The sequence below is a fragment of the Nannospalax galili genome, unplaced genomic scaffold (assembly GCF_000622305.1).
Source record: "Nannospalax galili isolate Female #2095 unplaced genomic scaffold, S.galili_v1.0 scaffold83, whole genome shotgun sequence".
Taxonomy (NCBI): domain Eukaryota; kingdom Metazoa; phylum Chordata; class Mammalia; order Rodentia; family Spalacidae; genus Nannospalax; species Nannospalax galili.
Window position 1 is genome coordinate 3,202,425 of NW_008352659.1, and position 9,396 is coordinate 3,211,820.

The 9,396-nt window shown below is 46.6% G+C and overlaps 1 non-coding gene across 1 annotated transcript; it reads left to right on the forward strand.

Moving 5' to 3' along the window:
- Positions 1-8,258: 8,258 nt before the first annotated feature.
- LOC115067126 lies at positions 8,259-8,365 on the forward strand. Its single transcript, XR_003846560.1, has one exon. It is a non-coding gene; the product is annotated as a U6 spliceosomal RNA (small nuclear RNA).
- The last annotated feature ends 1,031 nt before the right edge of the window (positions 8,366-9,396 follow it).

A 9,396-nucleotide genomic window follows, 5' to 3' on the forward strand; every position in this document is an offset into this window, starting at 1 on the left:
TGCCCCCATATATACACATATAAATAAATAAATAAAATTTTTAAATAAAAATAAAAGGAATTTCAAAACCAGGCAACTTTGGGGCTAGAGAGATGACTTAGCAGTTAAGAGCACTGACTGCTCTTGCAGAGGACCCAGGTTTGGTTCCAAGCATTTACATCATGACTAACAACAGTCAGTAACTCCAGTTCTAGGGGATCCAACACCCTCTTCTGACCTCTGCAGGCATTGCACAACACATGTGCACTTATATACATGTAGGCAATACACATAAAAAATTAAAAATAATATTTAAAAAATCCCAGGCAATTTAGCCAGGTGTGGTGGTGCATGCCTTTAATCCCAGTGCTCAGGAGGCAGAGGCAGGTGGATCTCTGTGAGTTTGAGGCCAGCCTGGTCTACATAGTTAGTTCTAGGTCAGTTGGGGCTACAGAGAGACCCTGTCTCAAAAAAGACCAAAAAAAAAAACAAAAAACCCCAAAAAACCCAAAACCAAAACAAAGAAAAAAAAAAACAACAAAAAACAAATAAACAAAACCCCAGGCAATTCTAAAACAATGTGTTTTCTAATGACATAGACATTCATTGGCCGGATGATGAAAGACAGCAAGCTTCCCGCCCCAGATTCAGGATAGAGGTTGGATAAGGGCAAGAGAGGCTGCCGTCATGCTGCTGTGGAGGGGAGAATGAAGGGCTTCAGGTGTTCTAGAGGGTTCTATCCCTTACAGCGGGAAGAGGCGTGGCCACCAGGCAGTTGCCTTGGAGTTGTGCCTGGTAGTGTTTCTGCTGCCTACTAAATAGACAGGGACAGAAGAGAGGACGCAGTGACACTGTTGTGACAGTGGAGGGGGGACTTGGATGACTTTTCCTTCTTCCTTCCCTGCTGGCTGAGTGACTCATTCCACTACCGTTTAGCACTTACTCCATCCTGCTAAGATTACTGTTAGCTGTTAACAAGTCTGTCTCCCTCTGCCCTTAATGTATTCATTCAGCTGACAATTATTGAATGTCTCTGAAATGTCAGCAGGCAGGAGGGGATAGCACCCAAGGGAAATCCAATAAAGAGAGGAACGAGGGATGAATGTAGGTAGGGTGACGCACGCCTGTGATCCCAGCACTGGGGCGGTAGTGGCAGCAGGATCAGTAGTTCGAGGCCAGCCTGGGCTACATGAGACCCTGCCTCAAAAAGACCAAAATAAATAAATAAATAAATAATAATAATAATACAGCACTTGGGAGGCAGAGGCAGGTAGATTTCTGTAAGCTCAAAGCTAGCCTGGTCTCCATAGCCAGTTCTAGGCCAGCTGGGGCTGCAGAGAGACCCCATCTCAAAAAAGTAGCAATGATACCAAAGAGCCTGGCTTCACAGTAGTGGGTGGGGTAACAGCAGTCTGAAGCAACATGGCCTCATTTGGCCCTATTTGTCCTCAGGGCCTGGATCCTAATAGAGGTGGGAGGAGAGCACAAAGCTTGTTCTGTCTGCAGTCCCAGCCTGATCTTCCTGCAGCAGACAGACTCCTCACCACCCAGCACAGCCATGGTCATGGAGACACTTGTTGGACCAGTGGGCATGAAGGCCCTGGGTCTAAGCCAGGGGAAGCTCTCCTAGCTTAAAATGCAAGCACAGTCACAAGACTTTGACTTTCTCTGGAGGGGACTTCAGAGGACCTGACTCACTGAAGCCTTACTGATAAGATTCACCTTGGTGCTCTTATTAGACGTAGGCTTATCCCGAGGGCCTGACTGGAGAGTCTGGGCCAAAGCCCAGAAACCTGGATGTTAACAAGTCCCTCCAGTGTCCACATGCATAGTCAAGGGACACATCTCTTTGCTGAAGGAAGATGTGTCTCACTGTCTGGAAGGCCTACAGTAACTGATGGGTATGGCAGTGCAGCCTCCTTACTCCTAGGAAAGTGCTCAGCCTAAGGGTAGAGCAGACCTTCTCCACCTCTGCCTCCCAGCATCTTTATTGGTGTTCAATAAGTGTGAGACCAAAAATGGACAAAGAATAGATGAGTGAGAACTAAGCATTTATCAGAAATATAAATGTATTTCTTGGAAGGTAGCTATGCTCACCACTATACCACCAATGCACATATAAATGTATTTCTTAACTATGAAACACCACAAAGATTCTCTCAGTATGGGTATTATTGGAAACACTACAGGGAGGTACAGAGAGGAGGAAAAGAGCTAGACCTGGGGTTTGGAGTTCTCTCTGTCTCTGTCTCTCTGTGTGTGTGTGTGTGTGTGTGTGTGTGTGTGCGCGCGCGCGCGTTTCTGCATGCTTTGTGTTTCAATTTGGTTTGATTTTTTTTTCCTTAGTACTGAGGGTCAGTCCCAGGGTCTTTGAGCATGCTAGGAAAGGAAGTACTCTACCATGGGCCTGGATTTTTTTTTAATTTTAAGAAATTTATTTTTACTTTATGCTTTGCCTACATGGATGTAAGTGCACCATGTGTGTTCGATGTCTGCAGAAGTCAGAAGAGGGTGTTAGATACCTGGAACTGGAGTTATAGATAGTCGTTAGCCACCATGTGGGTACTGGAAATCGAACCCAAGTCCTCTACAAAAGTAGCCAGTGTCCTTATACACTGAGCCATTTCTCTAGGCCTGGATTTTAATCCCTGTTCTGCTTGGACACTGTGCTGGATAGCTTTAGTGTCAACTTGACACACCTGGGTTGAGGGAGCCTCAATTGGGGAATTGCCTCCATTGGACTGGCCTATGGCCATGTCTGTGGGGCATTTTCTTGATTGTTGAGTGATGTGGGAGGGCCCAGCCCACTGTGGGTTGTGCCACTCCTGGGCAGGTAGGCCTGTGTTGTATAAGAAAGCAGGCTGAGCAGGGGCCAGGGGAGCAAGCCAGTAAGCAGCGTTCCTCCATGGCCTGTGCTCCAGCTCCTGCTTCCAGGTTCCTGCCCTAAGTTCCTACTTTGGGCTCCCTGATGAACTGTGACCTGGGAGATGTAAGCTGAATAAACCCTTTCCTCCCCAAGTTGGTAGTGGTCAGAGTATTGTCACAGCAATGAAGAAACAGCCTAGGATAGACACATAAGTTGACTTCTCCATGACTCAGTTTCCCCATTTGTTCAATAGATGGGCTAATAATGGTATACATGTTAGAGGGTGGTTGCTCTGAGGATTGAGAGTCAATGTATAAAAACATGTTGAGACTGTGATGGCTCTAGGCTACACAGGAAGCCAAACACTGAGATTTGGGGTCCCCGTTGCTCTTGTCTGGCAGTGAACAGGCTAGACAGTTTTGGGTGGAAGTCATTCCAGGGAAGGAGAATGGAGTCTTCCAGACCCAGCTGCCTTCCTGAATAAAAGACTCAGAGAGGCATGGCGGGGCTCATGATCCCCGAAACCAAAGAGGAAAAAAAGTGACAGAGGAGGGCAGCGCCCTGTGCACAAACTACCTTTCCTAGCTGGGAAGCTTCCATAGCGTTCAGTCTCTTGTTCCTGTGTAGGTAACTGCTCTGAGTTCTCTTGAGTCTCACCATACAGCTAAGTCAAATCATGCAGTGTTCCTAAAAAGGCTCATAAGCTTGCTTTCTTGGGCAGTCAGGAGGGAGGAAAGCCCAGACCATATCTGGTTTCTGGGGGGAACTCTGGGGAAGCCCATCTGGAATAAGTGAGTACATTTCCTGCCTGGATGCCAGGATGGTTCCTGAAAAAAAAAAAGGGAAGAACCAGACCCCAGGTGTGCTCAGAACTAGAGGAAGTGGGTTAGGGGTATCTGAACTGAGATTCCAGGGATCCCAGGGAGTGGGGACTATCAGGTGGCCCTCCCAAAATCCAAGGCATTTTCCTCCTAAAAGACTTATGTATGCTCAGAATTATTATCCTATTTCACAGAACAACTGCAATTTGGCCACTAGGAGGTGTGGGAATGAGAGAAGACCACTCAGAAGATAAGGAGCCCAGACTACTTACTCCCAGCTCACTCCTATAGGCAGAGATCGGCCATGGTCACTAGCTTGGGCAAAGGGTTATGGACAGGCAAAGGAGTGGGAAAGCTAAGGGTGGCTCAAGCATGCCCTGCTTCTAATCAGGGGAAAGATGGAGGTGGGTTAACTGACTCATAGACCCAGAGCATCATATGTAGTTGCTTAGAGGAGTCGACTGGGCTCTTTCCAGTTGGTTTTCAGTTGCAAGTGGAGGCAAAAATCTAGGAAGCTAGTAGGTGTTGATCAAGTCTTGGTCATTTAAAATTGTTTTGATGTTTTTTTATTTTATCTGTATGAGTGTTTTGCCTACATGTATGAGGACAGGTCACAGGAGTGCAGTGCCCACAGAGGCCAGAAGAGGACATTACAGATGGTTGTCAGCTGCCATGTGGGTGCTGGGCACTGATCCCAGGTCTCTACAGGGACAGCCAGTGCTCTTAACTGCTGAGCCATCTCTCCATGGATAGTCATTGTCACTTAGTGTCTATTTAATCATTCGGAGGACTTCATGGCCCTGCACACAGGCAGCCCCCTCTGTGCTACTCTGGGGTTGCTGCTGCAGGATCACCTTGTGTGACTGTTTCCCTTCCCTCTGGGGAACACCCTGCTAGAGCTGCATAGGGCTGGAAACTCATGGCCATGTTCAGCTGGCAGCTGCTTTCCAGCTGTTGCTTCTTCATAAAGGAGGCCTACTTAGAGGGGTGGCCTTGGCAGCCCCTGAGGTGGGGGGACTTCCTGAGGAGGGTGATCCTGTCACTTCTTAGCTTCTCCATCCTGAGCAGGCTGACTTGTCTCTCTGAGCCTCAGTCTGGTACAGGAATAGTTTGTCACTGCCATGTGGTGGAGGGACAAGTGAGAGGATGAAGGGCTGGGACCCAAGTGGGTTCTGATTTACCCCAGCCAGAGTTTCTAAGCTGCACAGTTTCTTCTTCAAACTGCTTCTGGCTCTGGCACACTTTCTCATCTCTGACAGCCTGACTGGACCCACATGTCCATTTGCCTCTGATTTGCATATGTCTCCATCCACCAGATAGGACTGCTGTTGATTTCTAGCTTGTTCCTCAGGTACTGGATTTCATTCTTTTGAAAGCTGGGTAGTTCTGATGGTTTTTCAAAAGCTCCTCTGGACTTCAATCTGCAGGAGAGATTACTGCTCCTGTGGGATGGGAGGCACACTCTATCAGAAGGCTGGGAAGGGTCCAGAAGCCAAACCTCAGTCCCCTCATCTGTGTAGTGGGTCCTGCCATGCTACTTCCTACCTGTGGAAGAGTCATTAAGGTCTGCAAGGAAAGTGTCAGAACAGGGCCTGGCATGGTCTTGGAACTCAGGAAAGGAACACTGTTCTGACTTGCTTGTGGCCAGAGCTGTGTTTTCCCTAGAGCCACTGGCTCTCAGACCTGAGTCCCTGGTCTACACTAGAGAAATGGAAATGACCTTCTTGGAGTTCTTGCCAGCACTTCTGAGCAACCAGCACAGATAATCTCTTCTCCTTCCCTTAAATCATCCTTTCAACAAATAGTTCAAAGTCCATGTCGTGCATGAGGCTACAGGCTGGGGACAGAGACTGGCATGTTAGTATTTAAGATGATAAAGCTGCAGTCAGCAAAGGAAGTGGACACAGTTCTCTCCAATTAGGTTTATTACAATGAGAGGGCCTCAAGGCCATAACAGGTCTTAACGTGAGAGGGAAAGCATTAGACATAATAATACAATAGATGGAGATCTGAACATGAGGGGCCTTAAAGGAGAGGAGAGACTTCCCTGTAAAGCCAGAAAGGCACTTCAATGAGAGAGAGAGTGAGGGGGTGGGGAGAAGATAGTGAATGGTAGAGGAGTGTGGAGGCCCAAGGAGCCTCTTCAGAGAGCAGCTTTCATCTATGACCAAATCCCCCTGTGGAGTCTTAGACCAATGACCAGAACCAATGAAAGCTCTTTTTTTTTTTTAAAAAAAAAAAGTTTATTTATTATTTTTAGTATACATGTGTGCGTGTATTGCCTGCATGTAGGTAAGTGTACCCGTGTCATGCAATACCGTTGGAGGACAGAAGAGGCTGTCAGATCCCCTGGAACTGGAATTATGGACAGTTGTTAGCTGCCATGTGGGTGCTGGGATTCAAACCCAGGTCTTTTGCAAGGACAGTCAGTGTTCTTGACCACTGAGCCATATCTCCAGCCCCAGCTCTTACTTTTTATAACCTTTTAGGGGTGGTATTAAGTTTCACGTCACAAGATTTAGTTCAGCACAGCATCTGTGACAAGGAGCATTGGCCAAGCCAGGGATACCACAAATTGGCTGTTAAGTTACTGCGCAGACTGCTTCTTAATTCTCTATCCTACAGACAGAGCTGCAGGGAGGCATGGGCTGATTCAGGTTGTGGGATCAGGCCTAAAGGTATAGGCCCATGTACTAACAATTGTTTGTGGTATCCAGAGTGCACTCATTAAACATCGAATATGTTGGGTGCCAGCTAGATTGTAGTATTTACTATGAAACAGCACATTACAGCTATGCTTAAATAAAAATAGCCCTACTCTTAGCATCACCTTAAGCCAAAAATGGACCCAAATTGCTGAGAATCTAGAACTTCAGAATTCTCTCGGAACTGTGTTCTTGTACATGGGCTAGCACTCTTCTATTGAAATGGTATATCCAGCATGAAATGGAGATGTAAAAACAGAAGTGTCTTATTAGAAGATTATGTCCCTCTGACCCCTGCTGATTTAGGATAGCATGGACACACACACCCCACACAAAACTACAAACATGTTATCAATTTTTCTCATTGCTTTCAATGAGATAAGCACTGTTTGCAGCTCTTGATAAGTAAATATACACACAAATATTCATATATTATTCTGGGTCACTGGCAAGCAAGGGTCATGAGGGATGAAGGCCATATGCCTGCATTACAAGAGGAACACAGAGTTCAATGAGCTACACTATAAACAAGCTAAGATCAGATTAACTTTTTGGTTGCATGGTTATGTACAAGTCATCTATTCAGAGAATGCTCATATTGCAAAAGTCATTACCACAGGGGACCATCAGAGGGAGCCAGGGGCTAGGCAGGCTTCTATGGAAATGGCCTTTCAGTTTCAACGGGTGCTAGGTCCCTTGCTCATGGCCCTTCACTTTGGTTCTTTTAATCATCAGTATTTCTGAAGCATCTACCCCGGGCGTCTACTGTGATAGGTAGCACGAGAGCGCCAAGGGAAATAACAGCACAGGGTCCCTGACCTCGGTGTGTTTGTCAGGCAATAATAATCCAGGGAAAACTCGTGAACCTAGTAAGATAGCTACTGGGAGTAAAGAAGGGGAGGTGGTTGAAAATGGAAGCACACTACTTCTTGGAGGGGAAGTAGGGCAGTTTTCTGGCCCTAAGAATGAGAGGAGTTAGTTTGCTTGGGCAAAGAGGTGGCAGAGAAATAGGCAACAAGGGTAGAAGGCGCATTGGACTGGTGGAGGAAGAGCCGGCTAGTTGATGGAGCATGGAAGCAAAAACAGGAGAGAAAGCTTTGGATGTGGAAGGAGCCTGCACTTTGAACTGATGGCAGCTGGGAGCCAGTGAAGATTCTAGAGGAGGTGAGGAAAGAGGACACAGCTCTGATGAGGTGATTCTTGCAATGCAAGAAGCATGGGTAGGAGGCTAGGCTGGTCCACCTAGCCTGCTTTGTGAAGAAGACTACTGAGTTGAGTTCACTGTTAAACCTTCAGTCCTTTGGCAGAAATACCCAGGAAGATGCTATCGCAGAAAACCAGTCCCTTTCTAAGGATGACTTCAAACTGGATTCTGTAGAAGATACTCGGTGAGTGTTTAACCGGAAGGAGGGATAGCCAAGGGTGGGGAGCTGGGGTATAAAACTGGATGGAGACTTGCCGGAAAGTTGTGTGTGGAGGGATGAAACCTGATGCCGAGGAAAGAACAGTGAATTTGGGGGAGGAGCAGTCATTGGCTTGGGGTTTGCAAGCTGCTTCTCAGTTCTACCTTTGCCGAAGTGAGGTGGATAGCCTGGAGCTAGTCTACTATCTGGCACAGGACAGGTATTCAATCAATAATTAATTATTTATGGAGTTATTAACCATTAGGTACTCCTTTCTGAGGTTTAATCCAAGATTGTCAAATGCTAATTTCTGATCCTAGAATTTTCCTTTGTCTCTGTCCTCAGGGGAGGATTCATAACTAGAAATGGGCCTCTCCCACAGTCCCTGTTTTTAACCAAAGGCATTTGCCTTTGGGCCATTCTTGGACTTCAAACAAAGCATGGAGGTAGGAAAATGTCTTCAAGGTTTAAGAAGCTATCAAGAGTGCTTGCTTAGGCAGCACATATACTAAAATTGGAACAATACAGAGAAGATTAGCATGGCCTCTGCGCAAGGATGACACACAAATTTGTGAAGCGTTCCTTTTTTTTTTTTTAAAAAAAGAAGCTATCAAGAGCCAAATTTAAGGTAATGGTTTTTGTTTTGTTTTGTTTTGTTTTTCCTGAACAGGCCTCACTCATTTCATAGTCATAATATTCCTGAAAAGTGGCAAATATGACAATTTCATAAATAGAATTCCATTTTCAGAGCTCATTCTTTTAAGGAACTCTGCACGGAAATCCTCTAAAATGCCAGGGCTCAGATGTTGGAGAGAACTGTAAATTCCCATGTGGGCTGGGGAATGGGCCCTAGAAGGATGACTTCTCCACTCACACTCATCCACATATCCACACACAGTCCCGAGGTATGCACTCATCCACAGGCTCTGTCTGACACCCACAGCACCCCTGCCTTTCCCTCTTGCACACACACTCTTACAGGCGGCCTGCTTACCTCCAGAGCAGCTGTTTTCTAGGACAGCTGTCACTTACCCATCAGAACATAAAACCTGGATCGGAAGCCCCTGGGTCTAATCTCACCTGACCCGCACTGAGCATTCCGTGTGGAGCAGTCCTTACTTGAAAGCTTCCACATCAGTTACTGGTAGAATGCTAGATTCTGCCACAAATAAACCCAAAGCAAGGCCTGGTGAAAGGGCAGCTGCCATTGGTTCGCACACTGGGCTGTTGTCAAGTGCCAGGTCCATAGGGTACAGTAACTGCTATGAGAAGTTTTTCTGAAGAGAGGGAACAAATGACTACTGGCCCCAGATAGGGCACCAGAGACAGAAGCAACCATACAATTTCAGAGGGGCTGGAGAGATGGCTCAGAAGTTAAGAGCACTGGATGCTCTTGCAGAGGACCCAAGTTTGGTTCCCAGCACCCACATGGTGGCTAACAACCATATGTAACTCCAGTTCCAAGGGATCCAAAACCCTCTTCTGGCCTCCACCGGCACTGCACACACATGGTGCACTTACATCCATGATAGTGCACTTTCATTCATGCAGGCAAAACACTCATATACATCACATAAAAGTAAAACGAACAAAAGAGTCCACCAATGTGTAGCTTGGTAAAC